At 42.8% G+C, this 16,811-nt stretch overlaps 1 protein-coding gene across 4 annotated transcripts in view; it reads left to right on the top strand.

Annotated features, from left to right (window-relative positions):
- Positions 1–16,811, top strand: part of RUNX2 (RUNX family transcription factor 2) — a 228,361-nt gene that overhangs the window by 80,719 nt on the left and 130,831 nt on the right. The gene's annotated exons all lie outside the window — the stretch shown is intronic.

The raw sequence follows: 16,811 nt of genomic DNA, 5'->3' as shown, positions 1-16,811 counted from the left end.
ATGTCAGGTTGCTCTGTTAGGAAAGCCTCCCTATTTCTACATGAGAAAAGGTCTTCTGGTGATCTTTTCCTTGCAAAAGATTTATTTTTAATTACCTATTTCAGTCTATCTAGATTACCATCCAGGGACATCTGCTGTGTTGCACAGTCTTTGTGCTGGATTGACACAGCATGTTGCACTCTGACTGAAGGAATCAAGAGACCGGGCTGTATAAGATCGTTGGGAATCATTGGGAAATCCTGCTAATATTTTTTTCTCCTCATATCCAGTATAAAACCTCTGCCCTAAGCACATCTTAGCCAGCAGAGCTGCCTTTCAGGGCTGGAAGAAGTTTTCCAGAGCAATAAGTTGTCATGAGGTCGTAACTGACTGATAACAAGATACCACTGTAAAAGAATTGAAAGAAGAAGAAAAACCAGAATAACACCTGCCCCCCCCAAATGTTTACCTAAGCCCGTCTTTAATGCTTTTGCCTTATCTCATTAAAAACACAGAATTAATTATTTGACATTCCATATTGGTACTTTTGAATAGGAAACATGTCCTCCTTTCTGACTACTTTTGGTAGAAATTCAGGAGGGAAATCTTGAGGAAACAGGGAGAAGAAGTCTATATATTTTTGTATTTTGCTGGGCTTCTGAAAACTTTAGTTTGTCTCTAATTAAAGGTAGTCTCCAAAGTCACCAACCAGAAGTTTCCTTATCAGCTTGAATGGAAAAGTGGTTCTGAGCTTTGGATTGAATCGTTTCGGTAGGTGAAAACTGCCGTGTTCCATTCAGCTCCCGAATATTTCTCTGCTTGCAAGGTGCACACGTGATGCAAGGTATGAGCAAACATCGCCTTTTTGTCTGTGCACACTGCAGAAGCCAGCGAGAGGTTCTGCTCAGCCTCTGTATTAACCGTTTGGCCGACCCGGCTTATAAAACGCAGATAAAGCGACTGAGATTTTTGAGATTCCTCGACTTAAAACCATAACAGGTTTTAGGAAGTTTTCCCTCTTTTCTTTCAAAGACGGAGGGTGGAGGGATAAGTCTGGAGCTGGTGGAATGTGCTTTGGAGTAGAACAGCTTTAAATCTTTCAGGTTTTCTTTAATTTTTTCTTCTTTCTTTCTTTTTTTGTTGACTGCCTGTCAGGAGCTGGGCCGGTGGCCAAGCAGGAAATGACACATCGAGAGGCATTTGTGTTGTGCAACATTTTGTGGAACTGATGCAAGGATACATTGTCTGTTTACGCATTCCTCTGCTAACAGCCTGCATGGCAGTAATTTTATTCAGGGACACATGGCATGCTGCAGCAAGGAGCTTAACATCTCTTTATGCAGAATTATCCTTAACATCTCTTTATGCAGAATTATCACAGCAGTTAAAACATGCTGTGTGTCCCCTATTTAGAATATTCTCTGGCTTGCCTTCAAAAACCACTCTACCAGCCCCGCTTCATTCCCAAGAATATATTGATTTGACTGTGGCTTGTTGGTAAATTGGGGCAGTGCAGAGAGAGACAGAGTTTGCAGAAGAGGAGGAAATTTTACAGGCAGGTCTTACTTTTTGCGTGTTCTTCATGCTGTAAATGTAATGTCGCAGTTTTCTCGAGCGAGCGCCGAATACGGCAGTTTGCATCCGCGCGCTTTGGCACAGCGAGGAAGTTTTTAATTAAAAGTCAATGCGAAATACCCTGAGATGTGATGAACAAGTCCTGGGTTTTCATCCAAACCGAAGTCAGAAAATCTGTGACTTGCACAGAGCGGCAAATTTCTGCTGCGATGGGTTATTCTGGATCTCCCCCAGCATCAGCGGGAGCAGAGGACGGCAGAGTGGGCGGGTTGGTGGTTTGCGAGTTGCTCTAAATGACTTAGTAAAGCTTAATGTTTGCGTTATAATGCCCCTTTGTAAGAAACGAGGCAAAACGTGATTATGCAGCCAAAGAAATGTTCATCGTGGCTATGCTGGGGGGGTTAAGTTCTTTTCTGTCTGTCATTGGCATATTTGAGCATGACCACAGACCAGTTACAGGCTGGGACTTAATCTCCTGTGCTCAGGTCCCCGGTGAGACATCGTGGTGTTTCAGATTTCAGTGCTACACCACCAGGTCCTATTTGCAGTGTCAAATGCAAGACATCAGTGTTTCACTCACTATCGTTTGCTGCTGGTTTATTTTTTGCAAATGTGTAATTTCACAAAACCATACAAGATGGGGGCTGGAACTCCTCAGTGTTCCCAGAGGCTGTAAGAAGGTGGTGGGATGATTCAGGTGTTCCTCATCAAAGGTGACAGACATTGTATGTGCTAGTGGTTTAAGTTTACATTTGAGATGAGTGTGTAACCCACAGAGCTGGGCTTCGTACAGTTACCACGATGCACATCCCTGGAACAAGGTGCCCAGGAGGCTGGTGCGTGTGGGAGCTGCATCCTAAGGACCAGTTCTTGTTTTTTCCACTGAGGTTGGATTGGGGCTGGTGCATAAAACCTCATCATCTGAGGAACAGACTGAGAGTAAAAATAATTTATTTTGAGGTAATCATAACTTTTATCTGCTGGTGTAGTGTGTAGCGTAAGATGAAAGCGAAACCTACTTAGTTCGCTCCTGACTTGAGTTCCTACGCTGCAGTTCTGAAACCTCAGGGGTCTACGTGACACCAGCTGACTCTCTCCATAGGAGGATATTGTTGCCCAGGGAGGTGGCAGAGTGACCATGTATTCACTGTTACAGTGTGAGGGAAGAGGTCTTTAGAAGATTATATCAGATAAATGTGCAAATCTGAGCATAAACCCATTCCCTAAGATATCCTCACTAATAGTAACACAGTCTCAGTTTGTATTTGTCAACAGAACAGATTGTTTCCATCCCATTGTAGAGGGAAAACAGCTTCCAAACAGTCTATTCTTAGTACGTTTGGCATGTAAGATGAGCATCACGGTGCTTTTTAGATATTGCAGCTATTGCTGTTTGTATTCAAAAGTGCCCTCCAAGTTACAAATAAAATCATGGCCCCACTGTGTTATGTTTGTGCTGTGTAGTTGTATGATAGGAGAGCTTTGCCCTAAATAGCTCACAGTCTTCATTAAAAATACAGATGGGAAAAGGGGTTACAACTAAACAAATTAAGTCAACAATGTGAGTTCCCTCTGTATCTCCATACAGCACAACTATGAAGAAAGGAAAAGTGAAAGGCATTTTTGTAAGTCTATATGACTCTACTGCATGTAGGTATTGTGGAGGAAAATGGTATAAAAAGGCATTAGAGTAGCTTTCCCAAACCATTTTGTTCCATACTTTCCTCCCAAGAGGACTTAAACTCTTGTATGCCTTTGCTTTTGTGATGCATTTATTTTGTTGCTAATAATATAAGCATTTTTTTCTCACACTTCAGTGTAGCACTTCTACCTCTTCCTCCACTTTCCAAAGTGGGTTGGGAAGCAGAGAGCAGTGCGCATATATTTGGGAGATGCTAGATCAGTCGTGTAAGTAGAATACTTATGTAGCTCTTCCTTGCTGGCAATCCCCAATTTCTTTATCAATTTTGTATTAAATTTATTTTTCATCTCCTTACAAACTTCTTTCTCCACTGAAACATGGCCATCCCAGACATGAAACACAGATGCTGATTTAACCAGACAAGGAATGCAGAAGAGGAAATGAGGAAGAATATCAGACTTAATTGAAACTTCAGGGGAAGAAACTTAGTAATGATCTCATGCTGCAGTATGTTTGGGATGCCGAAAGCCTAACTGCTAGGAAGAACTGGGTTTCTTAACACATTTGTCTGCTCAGATCTCCTGTTGTATATCCCATCTGCAGCAGACCAGCTTACTCAGCACAGTGGTGGTTCACTGTTGACTGAGTGTGGTTTTCAGCTCTCCAAAAATAAGACGTGTAGGGTAGGTTTCCTCTGAAGTGAATGAGGAGACACAGGCACTTGCAGAGAGTGATTCATCCCACCCCTCTTGATGCCTATCTAAGAGTGCGAAGAATTGCCCTTTAGAGCTATCCATCCCTTTCCCTTGATTATAAATGGAGGCTAGATGACTAGCCTAGACTAGGCACCCTGGTTTTGGGATGGCTGAAAGCAGATGAGATTAGAAGATACTGTAGTCTTAAGGTTTATCCAGTGACTGCTGTGAAATCCAGTCAGCCTCAGTTGGCTTTAAAGCAGGTAGCTCAGGTAGCAGTAGTACACTCACAGATACATGGAGCCCGGCCTGGATTAATCAGCTGTTTGCCCAGCTTCTTGTGTGGATGCTTTGTCTTCGTTTAAAATGTGAACAGTCCATGCTACGTTTCTGACAATGGAAGGAGTCGTCTAAAGCTGACTTAGAAGTGTTTGTACAGCTGCCATAATGACTGCAATAGACACACACCTTCCAAAATGATGCCGTCTATTAAGGCATCATTATCACATCTTGTGGGATTTCGGTAGTCGAGTGCTGCTCAGGTCCTGCTCAGTTTGGCTTGTGTGAACTGCTGAGATTAAAACTCAGATTATTTAGCTGTAGGTGCAATATTCAATGAGATTCTCACCCGAACTGGAATATTGCAGCTGCATGAGAAACAGTATAAAGATGATAATACACTTCATAGGCGTTACTTAAAGGTGAAGAATATTGGGGAACACTGGAAAATACTCTATGTTTCCAATGTTCCTGTTTCACATCAGAACATATGAATTGTTCCTTCCTTATCCAAACTTAGCATGCTGCCCATTCTCCTTTGGTTCTGAGATGTAATCTTTCCCACAGCATGGGAAGGCAAACCCTTTTACCCGATTATTGCCAGCATTTTTTTTTCTCCCCTCGCTGTTCAAACTCTTGTATGTGCATTTTGTGAACTTTACTCCAACTTGCTAATACCCTGCTGCTCTAGTAGCCCTGCTAATTTAAATTCAGGATGCCAAACAGGTATTAATCAGGGTGCTTACAAGTGTAGGATCTGCTTCCTGCCTGTCTGTGATCCATGTGAGTAATGCCAATTAGTTGTCTGCTTCCTTATATATTCGTGCGTTTTCTCATTCTTGCATTCCCACAGTAGTAGACGTGGTCTTAAATATCACGTGCGGTCAGAGGCACTTGATGGTGTTTTGTTTCATTGCTCTTTGAGCTCAACAGGAAAATCATCACCTCCACAAGCACAGAAATGTGCTGTGGAAGAAATGGATGAGTCCAACTCTAGCATTTGTAATTTAAATTGCTAGAAACAGCGTTCTAGCTCATTATATTCCAGAGTATCGCTTCACATGTCACGAGACATGTAGACAATTCTATACAGCAGTTGCACATTGGTGCAGCATTTTGAAAATTCAGGCCTGTGTTTCTCAGTAGTATAGAAGCTGGAAAAGAATAGAGACCTAGAAATACCATACATAGTTGCTGTGTGGTACAAACCACTGGTTAAAAGTACATAGGGTATTATCCATGGAATATATATAGCTTTTATTTTTTTTGCATGAGTACGTATGTAAACAAGAACCCAGATTCAGATCCTTAGACAACAATACACTTCAATTAATTCAATTTATCTAGTTAATGTATCAGTTTAGACATATGAAATGTGATAGAGTTGGTTCCAGGTTTCTAAGATACCAATTAAATTACCTGAATTTTTCATTCCTTGGGTTTCTTATCATCATGAGCTCTAGATTTTTGGAACATACTTTTTGCTTTCACGCTGGACACTCTTTGGCTTTGATGATCTGGGATATGGGTCCAGTTCTACTTTCAGTCTATTTTAATGTCTTTGAACAATTGTCTATAAACCAGTGCTATAATAAAATTACCACCTCTGTAGACAGAAGTGTTGACTACAGAAGAGGGCTCAGCGATAGAGCTGTGAATTATTCAGTGTTTTAATTCATTAGCTAAGCAGTCAAAATGAGAATGGGTGAAATTTTCAGAGATGCGCATGGTGGATTGACTCTCCTCAGCTGTAGTTGTTTAAAAGCTGGATATGATGTGTCAGTGAGTTGTCTCTGGCCTGTGGCAGTTAAAAGAGATGTATGCAGGTGTCAGAGCTGGTTTATCCCACCATAAGTATTTACAAGTGCCAGAGCACAGTGATGGTGAGTTCTGACCGCAGAGGGGACACGGAGCAACATGGACCTAGAAAGAGTTCAGAGAAGGGCAACGAAGCTGGTGAGGGGTCTGGAGCACAAGTCTGATGGGGAGCGGCTGAAGGAACTGGGGCTGTTCAGCCTGGAGAAAAGGAGGCTGAGGGGAGACCTTATCGCTGTCTACAACTATCTGAAAGGAGGTTGTAGCGTGGAGGGGGTTGGTCTCTTCTCCCAAGTAGCAAGTGATAGGATGAGAGGAAATGGCCTCAAGTTGCACCAGGGGAGGTTTAGATTGGATATTGGAAAAAATTTCTTCATGGAAAGGGTTGCGAGGCATTGGAACAGGCTGCCCAGGGATGTGGTGGAGTCACCATCCCTGTAGGGGTTTGAAAGGCGTTTAGACAAGATTCTTAGGGACATGGTTTAGTACTAGATTTAGGTTATGGTTGGACTCAGTGATCTTGAGGGTGTCTTCTAACCGAAATGATTCTATGATTCTGTGCTCTAACCACAGGGTTGGTGCTCGGTGCTGTGCAGATACCTGCATCGGCTGTGAACAAGCGACCTGGCTTACTGTCAACTGCAGCAGCACATGCTTTTAAATCCTTCTTTATACTCCTTTTTTATTGTTCTTTAAACCTTCTAAAGGGGGATTTAGTGCATGCTTTTTTAACAGCCTTACTGAAGGGCTGCTTTCTGAAGTTTGTTACAATTCAGGATGTTGGTGCACCCCTCCTCGTTTGACATAAATAACCACTCTGTGATCTTTTATGTTTTCCTCTTCCATGCCTGCTTGGTTCAAACTCTTGGGCACTCCGTACAGAAATATGCATCCTGGTTTAAAATGTGATGTGCTTGTTACTGTTCCTCTCCTAAAAGTAGCGGCCCCTACAGCTCAGCAGTCGTCTGGCTTATATATGTGATCCTCACAGCTTCACAGCAGAGTCAGACAGTTTAATTAGCCTTTATGTTTTACTCTGGAAGAGTAAGCCCAGGTTATGCCTACTAGTGCCATGAAGAGGTCTCACACAGCACTATTTGTTGCCTGTGGTATGACACACAGTCATAACTAGCCCTGAGATTTAGGACATTAGAATTACAGGAGACTCGGTATTTAGGTAGGGGTTGTGCTTTGTATTTTTGCAAACTACCAACCTGTGTTAGTAGTTCCACTCTTCTCAATCTTTGGTGTTCCTGAAAGATGGCAGCAAAAGAGAAACCTGATGGTATTTGGCTTGTAGAGATACTCTTTATTATAGACAAGTAGGAAAGAGCAGGAACGACTTGGTGCTTGCAAAATTCAGTTAACAGTGGCTATTCTTTAGGCCCAGCTCAAGGATGAAGGAAGCTTTCTGGGAAGCATGTTTACTTCTGTGTAGGATGCAAAGTAAACACCTCATTAACTATATACATGCCATGCAACATTAAGAATTAAAAGGAGAACTGTTTTTCTCTGGTGACTTGGTATAAAGGGGAATAAACAGTAGATTTAAGGTATGTAACAAGGGAATACTTACACATCAGATAAATAGTGTGTTAGTGTAGGAGAAATAGATCTTTTTGATTAAAGGGCAGATACCTCTAGCTCTAAGTCTTACTTTATGCATACGCTACAGACAAAAATTACAGTAGGAAAAGCCCGTGTCTTAGCACTCAGAATTGCGAAATGCCAAGATTACAGTTATCAGTCCAACTTTAATTCATGGCTCTTATGTATGTGTGACAAAACGGTCCTCACCATAAGAGCATGTGCTGATTTATCCACAGGCCAGCAATGTCCTGTGGGGTAGAGCATGCCCACTTACTCTAGTTTGTTAGAGATCTAACAAGATATAGTGCTTTATGTGTTCAAAATGCTGCTCTCAGGTTGAGTTAGTGGTGAATGGTCAGTGCTTCTGAGGAGTAAATCTGAAGGTCTCATACCAGGCACTGGGAAAAATATGAACACACACTGAATCTGATCTGAGCACTCTTTGTTTTATGCAACTTAACTACTGTCACAACAAAAAATCATGTGGAAGGAGCATAAAATCTGTGGGCCAGGAATCAGCTACCTTTGCCAAGCTGTAATCAAAGCTTTTAGTTGATAAAATCTAAGGAATTACCACTCCATGAAATTTTATTTTTGAAAGTTTTGTCATTTTACCAAATCTGGATGGATTACCATGGAGATTCTGAAAAAAGAGCCAACCTGCTGAGCCAAGTTTCGAATCTCAGCTCCAAAATACAGCAACAAAAAAGCTCCCTCAAGAGAAGATTGCCAAAAATGTTTTTCGAGGTGCTGTGTTTTCCCTGAGCTAACTGATTTCCAGGAATGTCCGCGCCGCTTTGGTTGAAATTGAAGAAATGTTCTTTACTCATGCAAGAAAAAGTGCAACGCAAACAGTCAAAGTTTGGTAAAGTTGCAAGAAACTGAAAATAGGGTCTTATAATGGGAAACGCTGGGCAACTTTAACGATAGGCAGCGCTACCAGCCCCACCTGCATATCTAATCTACTGTGGTATTCATTTGCATTGAGGAATTATCTATTCGCTTCAATGGAAATCCTGCATAGAAAATGAATTCGGTGGTTGGCAGGGTCTCCTGGTGGGCTGCAGCAGCTCTGGTGTTGACTTCAACAGGTTGGGTCTTTGGCTGGTGACCAACAGGCTATGGGTGAGGTGCCATCTCCACCAGCACAGGAGAGCACAATGTCACTCCTACCTGCGTGCTGGGGACATGTTGGAGATGGCAGCAGCCTTTGTAGAAGATGAAACGAGGGCCACCGCAGCCTGCAGAGGCTCTGGAGGCGTTGCAGGTTAGAAGGCAGCGTGCCTCCAGGCACCAGCGTTTGGCAGGACTCTCCTTCCCCACCCTAAGCCTCTTCAGAGGCGTAATTTGGTGTGCGTACACTTCAACTGAATTGGCACGGCGTGCCCAGACGTTGCAGGCTGTAACACACACGGAGTGCGAGCTGAGAGAAGTTTGGGTGGCAGAGCGGGGTGCGGAGCTGGACCTCGTCTCCGAGAGCACTCCTGCACCTCAGCCTCCCTTTGCCACACTGAGAGAGCCAGTGCGGGCAATGGTGCTTCCGAAAATAGTATTTTTAGGCAAAAGACTCTCGTGTTTAAGAACAACAGCCACAGGAAATTAACATTGAAACCCTCTACCCCCAACTCTGCCCTAAATAGCTCTCAGTGCTGGCTGTGCCTGGCTGTCTGAGTCCCCTTTAGCTCAGGCAACAGGCAGCCACAACCTGTGTCCAGCCACCATCCAGACCTCAGGGTGGGCGCAATCCAGTGTGGAGCTGTGTAAAATCCAGGGGAAATGAACAGTCCTTCTGCAAAAATACGATGGGTGATAGGTGCATCCAGAGGCAGAGTCCGTGGTGGTTTGGGTACATGTCAGCCAGTGAAAGAACACTCGTTTTTACCTTCTTCTATTTTATGTGACTCAGAGCTGCTGAAGATGTTGGGCCTGTTTAAAACCAGTGACGAGAGATGTTTTAACAGGTTTGTAAATTGGAGGAGCTGATCAGCAGCAGTCAGTTATGCAAGTTACACTTGAGATCTGCTCTGGTGTAGAAATCCTTCCCTCCTTCTGTGTAAAACACACAATCTCTTATTTTGGAGCTGTTTCAAGAAATGGCGCTGCAGGGAGCAAGCTCCTTGTCGAGTGGTTTGCCATTCGCTGGGACAGGGATCAGGGATGAGCAGTCTGCTGTGTGGTTTTTTTTATTCTAAATTAAAACAACCAGAGAGGAAGAGTGTCCAGGGAAGGCCACAAAAAAGATCCAAGGCTGGAACAGCTCTACTGGGAGAACAGGCTGAGAGAGTTGGGGTGTTCAGCCTGGAGAAGAGAAGGCTCCAGGGAGACCTTATTGTGGCCTTTCTGTACTTAAAAGTGTCCAATAAGAAAGATGGGGACAGACTTTTTAGCAGGACCTGTTGCGATAGGACAAGGGCTGATGGTTCTAAACTAAAGAAGGGGAAATTCAGGTTAGATATGAGGAAGAAATTTTTTACACTGAGAGTGAAAAAACACTGGCCCAGGTGGATGCCCCATCCCTGGAGACATCCCAGGCCAGGCTGGACGGGCTCTGAGCAACCTGATCTGGTGAAGATGTCCCTGCTCATGGCAGGGGTGGCACTGGATGAGCTTTGAAGGTCCCTTCCAACCCAAACTATTCTATGATAACAGTTTTTCGAGACAGATTTCAGTGCTGAGCAAAAGGCACCTTCACAGATAGCTTCATTACTCTCACTGCTACAACTTTAAGCTTTTCCCCATGTCTTTTACTATCATGGTGTTCCCATCCTTGAGAGCCAAGCAGCTTGAGAGCTAAAAGAGAAGCGTTGTCAGGAGGGTGATTAAAGCAGGGATTGATGCAGCTGGGAGACAGGGTTCAGTCACCTCTCTGGGCCTCTGCGTTACTGTTATGTCAGACACAGTAGCTTTACCATGAACGGTGAGTTTATGCCTTTTTTATTGTCTCGTACTGCCAGAAAATGTTGACCCCGGCGTATCCACACTGTGTAAGCAGTCAGCGGTGGAGGGCAGCACGCTTTGAAAACCCTTTACATTCTCTCTTTAATTTGTCACTTATGGGTCATATCTTTTTACATTTACATTTTTAAATTAGTTCAGTGTGCCCTGAGCTTCAGTTCCAGAATCCACGCTGAAAATTTCCCAACTTTACGAGTTATTAAAAAAATTCCAAAACCCCTCACTTAATTTACGTTCAGCATGCAGAACAACTTAGTTATGGGAAGTCATGAGAAGGCTTCACATTTTTATAAGGACATGAGTTTGGGGAGAGATTAGGTTTTAGTGATCATATGCAACATGGAACAATTGCGTATACTTGGTGATCTCTTCAAAGAGGATACTGTCAAGTGAAATTTGACCCAAAATTTAAAAGAAAAGGAAGAAGAAGGGTTTGGCATAAAAAACCAATTTGGTCAAAATAAAATGATTCTTCCAATACAAATTCCCTTAAAAGTAAAGCCAGACTCAGCGAATACTTGAGATCTCCCATATGGACTGTAGAATAGTTTTACATTGGAGCACAATGCAGTTTTTTGGAGTGCATTTGAAACTGCTTCTGTTTTGGAAGCCTGCTCATGTCCTGTTTGAATGACTATTTAGACTGTATATAGCAAAAAGCAATGTTAGCATATCTGGAACACCAGCATAAAGACTGTCTGTTAGAAGATTGATTTTTAAAGAGAACAAAACACTCCTACCCTATTCAATTCATTTTTCCTTTCTTTAATTCTCACATTGGGAAGTTTTGTCTGTGGCCAGATGAGTAAGGTGGGGATGTAGGAGGATGGTTCAATGGCTGATGCATGTAAACGTGGGTCCTCCAGGTCTGTCATCTGCCTCTGATGTCTTTATGATGTTCAGCCATTTGAAAATCCCTCTAAGCAGACGTCCAGACTTACTGATACTAGTGGAAACTGGGTACCTCTTTCTCCTTGGCATCAGTTCTCCTTGTGTGAAGTATGAATAGCGGTAGTCCCCTACTCCAGGGGTGACATGAGTATGGGAAGATGGTGAAAATATATATATTTTTTACCAGAATTATGTTTATAAGGCATATTCCCATGCAAGGTATATCCCAACATGAGTCAGAAAGTCTTGGTTTCCTTTGATAAATGGAAATACCTGTTTTATTTTAGTCCATCCTCAAGATGGAAAGAAGTGGGCTGCTTTTTCTATCCTGTTAGCTTTGAGCTCCATATATTGCTACTCCATATTTGTAGTTGTAGTACATATACATAGTTGTTCCAGCCCCCAATTCCTTCAACTCCTTGAAGACATGTAAAGGTGTCTTGTAGGAGTGAGCCTCTCATTAAATCAGCCCTTATTCAGAGTTAAATGCCTGGTGCTGCTTTCAGAGAACAGCAAGTATCAGGCTCTTCTAGTCCCTGCTTAGGAGCTTTACGCTAGTAGAGCCAAGAGAGACAAACCCAAGGCAAAACAGAAAGTCTGAAAAGATTAAAGTCCTGGATGGATAGATATTCTTTCCACGTGTCTTTTATACCACTGACTGTTGAATGAACACCATGCGTATGCTTTCTCAGCCGTACGTTTTCTGACTTTGGGGAGTGAATCGGCCACTTCTGTGCAGCCACAGGGAGGAAACTTCGCAGCCGGTGCCTCGGTGTGTGTCCGCCGGGGTGAGGAAGGCAGAGGCATCCTTAACCAAACATTTGTAACCTGCTGTTTTAGCTGGAATAGGAAAACCAGCTTGACAAGAACGAACGGCTTCGCCAAGCGACATTCAGGGGAGGTTGGTGGGATTTTAAACAAATCTCCTTAAGCAAGCATGAAAACAAGCTATTTAGCGCTCATTAATGTCTCAGGTTAAACTCTTGAATAATTTGTCATGGTTTAGGCTCTTTTGGTTTCGTTGGTGTTTTTCTAGTGACTAACGAGATGACAGCTACACATGCTCCTCGGTATGCCACTGTTCACAATAGAGTTTAAAGTTGTATATTTGTTATTGATGTCATTAAAGTGATGGATTTGAGCTCGGTTTCTGAGGCAGCCGACTGGGTGGTTAGGAGTAATTTCTAGCAATGGTTTTGGAGGTTGAAACCGAAGTGTGTATAAAAGGAAATGTTTCTTCTTTTAAGCAAATAATTTGAACCCAGATGAATGAAATTTAAGCAAGTGGGCATCAACTCTGAGTTAATTTTGACATAGCTGTCTGGAAATCATCACCAATTAAAATATTTTTATGAGCTCGAATGTAGTATTGTCTTTCGGTGCTTATGTAAGAGAGGAACAAACTGCTTGTTTAACCCCAGCCTTGAGACTACTGGCCAGAATATATGCCTGGAGTCACAGCCATCTGGAGCTGTGGGGAGAACACGGGCCTTGGCAAACCTCACTTTGGGGAAGAAAGGCCATTTCCCTATCTGAACTGAGAAAAAGACATAAAATCAAACAGATCGCTTGCACCGATCAGGATGTGCCGCTCATTTGAAAATGAATCTCACCAAATACAGTTACTGATAGAAAAGGCAGACATAACTGTTTGTATCCATCCCTATAGTAAAGGAACATTTCTCTAGCATGGGAACTCCTGCAAAAATCCTGCAGAAGTCAGTGTGAGTCTTGGATGTGCAAAGAGCAGCTCTGGAGCCCAGGAATCCTAGTTCAGAGTAAAAATGAATCCCTTGGGTTGTTATGATCAGGTTCTTTCATGTGCTCCTCCAGACTGAATAGCTGGTGAGATATTTCCTTAATTCGTACACACACCTTTCACACCTGCACATAAAGAAAACCTTTGATGCCAAGCGCTTGATGAAACAACAAGATGACTTTGTGCAGAATTAAAAGGATAGGCGCCACGCTTAAATATTTGTATAGCTTTTTAGACTCTGCACATTTAAAATAATAATGAATACCCTGCCTGCTGGGGAGGAGCAGGCTCTGCATTGTGAATTTGGCTTTTTCATGAGAGCACCATTGTTTTTACATTGCAAAGGGAGTTGAAATGCTGAAGACTTGAGTATAAATGTCTGTTGCTGTGTCTCCAACCACACTCTTACTTATTCAATGAGATGGACTTTTAACATTTAAATTTTTCTTATTGGTATTTATTGAGTTTTTGCATTTTCTTTTATTATGCTATATCATTACATATGCATATATATACATAATAGCACTGCATACTTATGAAACATGAAATCATGAGTTTTTGTTTTCCATTCCATAATTATCATCACTTGATTCTTGTGCTGCCGTGTATTTCTGTTATTCAGGCTCCCAACACTGCAGACACATGTTCAAGTATTTCAGCACAAACAAAACTGTTTATATTTAACTTACAGAATCATTACAGCTTTGGTATGTATGTGAGGAATTTACCCTACTGTGAAGTGTTAACAGTAGACCTGTGCACCACTTCAGTTTGAAAGAAGGTAGACCTGAAATTGCACTTAATTTCAGCCTCCAGTTGAGTCCATAATGAGAAAATTTCAGGGCTTAGATGCCTGATCAAGCAACAGGGGATGTCTGTATTTCCACATGTCAGCAGAGCCACAGCAGCTGCCTGGTAGGTGTTCTTGGCCACCCCATAAATGTAAGTTGATTTGATTTATCTTAGCCCTCAATAAAAGAGGCTTAAGATAAGTAGAATCACTGCACACTTGAAGCAGGCAGAGAGGACACACAGATGGTTCCTGCCCAGGTCCAGGACATGGTAACCTATTCCACCCCAGGAACTGGTTGTGTATCTGCATGGTCCTACACTGGCAATAGTCAGGCCAATTTTTAGATCAGCATTTAGTTTCTCTTTTAAAAATCGGTAATTGAATCCTTTAGCATAGCTGGGTTTGTTGGCTTGCATAAAAGCAGTTTGCTGGTTGTCCTTTCAGCCCCACAGCCACTGTTGCTCACAGGAGAACGGGGCTCATTCAAAACAGAATTTTATTTCTCAGCCTGGCTGGGGAGAGACTTCTTTAGAGATGCTTTGAGAGGTATTTTAGGCTCTGAATTTTACAAGTCTTGACTTCTCATATATTCTGGGTATGGAAAAATACCTTGTATTTGTTTACCTTGAACTCTATAATTCCCACAGTCTATACTATTTAGTGTATAGCAGCCAAGAGCAGATTTAAGAAATTTGCTTTTGAAATCCCCTGTGTCCTCCTGTGCTTGCTGAGTAGTTGCAACACTTCTCCGGGACATAGGCAATGAGCATGACCGTGAGCTCCATGCGAGAAAGTGAGGCTGCAACGTGACTGTGGGCAGACTATCAGCCCGGCTCAGTAAGTCGCAGCTTAGCATCACTTCTGGTTTTCAGTGGTAATGTTAACTCATTTATTTGTTTCAACTCAAAGTGAGTTAACCGTACTTGTACTTCTGGACTTATAACAACATGCACTTAATCTACTCTTCCTTAACATATTATCACCCTCCTTAGACAAGGGATATGAGAAAGTGCTGAGTTGGTTTTTTCCACCTTCTGCAGCCCCTTTGAATGGGTAAGATTTCCAGTTCCTTAACTTGTAATCCTCTGCTCTGGTCTCTTCCTCTACTCTGTATTTGCAGTGGTCTAGTAAGTGATGTCTGTCTCCATACTAACCTTTTGGTGTCCCTAATGACATTTGTTTCTTATATGTAAATACCAGCAGTCCATGGATGTTCATAAACATGCATATCCATGGGGATGCTCCCATCTTTTTCCTGAGGATTAAGATAAGATTTTTGTAAAGGAGGAAGAGTGAAGATGGTAGGTCAGCTCCGTCCCGAGCTCAAGTGGACTTGACATTCAGCATTTCTTATGGCCACGTTCATTGGGGGAACATGATGGCAGAACCTACTGCAGATACAGCAGGAAAGGCAGAAGATGTCAGAGTGGAGGCATCTGCTAAAAGTTCCTTAGCCTCCCGCAGGTCCCCAGGAAAATCAGGAAATATATGAGCCCTGTAGACTGGTGTGACAATATATCCATGCCAGGGGAGGGCACATCACTTTGCTTAGCACATCAGGAATAATCGCAGGGGCTGGAGAACCTGGAGGCTCCTTGAGCCTTCTCTTCCACCCATGACTGTCCTGTCTGGGGAAGACACCATTCCCCAGTGCTTCTCTAATCAGTATCGGTCAAAATGAGTTGGCTTAGCGCAGTCCTGCTCCAAATCGGCAGTAGCTGCAGTGGAAGATGAGTGATTGCCAGCAGAGAAAGGCCAAGTGTGATCACCTCATCATCTGGCACAGCTGCAACCTGCAGAGGCCACATGAACAGAGCCCTGATTATGTTGGGCTAGGTTGCCCCCATCCTGACAGCACATCCCAGCTCCGTGATGCAAGTCAGGGGCTGCAATGTGGACAGTGACCAGGTTTTAATTAAACTTCTCACAGGGATCGGCTTCTGCTTTGGGAACAGAAAGTGAGCTCCGAAAAGAGTCAGTTCCCATTAGCTAAGCACCTAAGCAAGATTTATTATTTAAAGCGTTAGTTAAAAATTTATAGTTTGTTAGGCAAAGAATATGTTAGTCTGAATGAGCTCTACAACACTCTCAGAAAACCCTGAAAACGGAGGCTTCTCCTGGAAATACTGGCAGTCTGCTAGCCATAAACCTGCTGCGGCAAGACCGACTTGGTAATTTCTTCCCTAAGGGGGAAAAAAATAATTGAGATCTATGAGAGGGGAGAAAAACCTCCAGGCAATTTTAATCTGGCATTCTTCAGCCTGACATTAATGAGAATTTTTTTTTTTTTTTTGCCAGTTTTTGGCCAATTCATTTCTGCATTACAGACAGTAATGAATTGTCATTTGTGAAAAGTTTGGCTCGATGCATTTCTAAATGCAAGGTACCAAAGCAGTCACTGTGAAATCCCGTTTCACTTTGGCTCAGAGTATTGCAATGACCTTTTTTGTTGTCTTTTGCAATTAATAACTTACTTTTCTGTCACTTCTCCTTACTGCCCGTACAAATATTTCTGAAATGGAGCCTCTCGTATTTGCTGACCTTGTCTTTCATTAGCAACAGTGAACACGTGGCAGCAATTTGGGATGCCATGTGTGTTTCTCTGTGTGTTACTGTCCAGCACGTCCCTCCCATTTGTGGAAGCAGAAAAGCTCAGGTAGAAAACCTGTGGAAATGGTGAATTCTCTCCTCTTGCTGTGTTATTTGTAACTATGCTTCTGCTGCTCCTCACATTGGCCAGGGTGCAACCACAGAGTAAAGGGTATTCGGTACAGCCAAGGTGTAAATAACTTCTCCAGTAGCATACCCGTGTCTAAAGGCTTTTACGTTTCACAGAGA

This window comes from Streptopelia decaocto (genome assembly GCF_964273445.1).
Source record: "Streptopelia decaocto genome assembly, chromosome: 3".
Classification (NCBI taxonomy): domain Eukaryota; kingdom Metazoa; phylum Chordata; class Aves; order Columbiformes; family Columbidae; genus Streptopelia; species Streptopelia decaocto.
Note: the sequence above shows the minus strand (reverse complement) of the source record. Positions and strands in the feature narration are given on the sequence as shown.